Below are 1,213 nucleotides of genomic sequence, written 5' to 3' on the forward strand. Positions count from 1 at the left end.
CAGCACCTGGCTGCCCACGCACCACCACCACCCCCGGTGAGAGACCCGGAGCCGAGAGAGGAGGACTTTCACCAGCCGCCGGTACCTGCTGCGATGGCGGGATACCTCCCCATCGTCAAGGAGTTGCGGGCGATGCATACCCCGCGGTTCGAGGGATCGGTGAGACCGGAAGCTGCGGAGGAGTGGCTCACCCAGCTCTCTCAGGACTTGGAGTATCTGCAGTGCCCGTACCAGTACCGGGCTATGATTGCGAGCCATCACCTGTCGGGCCAGGCCCGACATTGGGGGGCGAAGGTGGTGCAGGAGGCACCAGCGGGACACCGTTTCACCTGGGAGGAGTTCCGACAGGAGTTCGAGGCGAAGTACTTCCGGAGGCAGGACCATGAGTACCGCATGACCGAGTTCCTCATGTTGCAGCAGGGAGACATGACGGTCAGTGAGTATGAGGCAGAGTTCACCCGCCTACTGATGTACGGGGGGCATCTGGTACCCACCGAGGCGTCGAGGATCCAGAAGTTCATTGCTGGACTTCGACCTTACCTGCGGAGGAAGATCGAGATCCAGGAGTACCCGACGCTGAGTCGATACATTTCGCAGCTGGAGAAGGTGGAGCGGGGAGAGCGGGAGAAGAAGGAAGGGAAGACTCGTGAGCGGAGCCCTTTCAGGAGATGCTTCAGCACGTGTTCATCGGGGAGAAACATCCGGACCAGCGATCCGCGTGACAAGGGCAAGGCGCCGGCTGTTCGTGCACCACCACCACTGGCAGCGAGGGGACCAGTGGTATGCTATCGTTGCGACCAGCCCGGATACATTGCATCACGTTGTCCGACGAGGCCTACGGGACCACCGGTCATGGCACCGAGACCATCGGCCATGGCACCGAGACCACCGCGACCACCGGGCCAGGTGGACCGACCGCCCCGACCCCCAGCGAGGATTGGAGCTGCCCCGAGAGTTTACGCTCTCAGTGCTGAGCAGGAGATCCAGGAGGAAGAAGATGAGGAGGCTCACCCTGCTGGAGCCGAGGCTGCCGCGATCGCAGGTACTCTATATATCCATGGGGTTGCATGTTACACACTATTCGATACCGGGCAACCCATAGTTTCATGAGTGCGGAGGTAGCAGTGAGACTAGAGACAGGGGAGATCGAACCGAGAAGCGATTTCACCGTGCGTATACCCTCGGGAGAGACATTAGCAGTGCACGGGATCCT

The sequence above is a fragment of the Tarenaya hassleriana genome, unplaced genomic scaffold (genome assembly GCF_000463585.1).
Source record: "Tarenaya hassleriana unplaced genomic scaffold, ASM46358v1 Cleome325, whole genome shotgun sequence".
NCBI classification, from domain to species: Eukaryota; Viridiplantae; Streptophyta; class Magnoliopsida; order Brassicales; family Cleomaceae; genus Tarenaya; species Tarenaya hassleriana.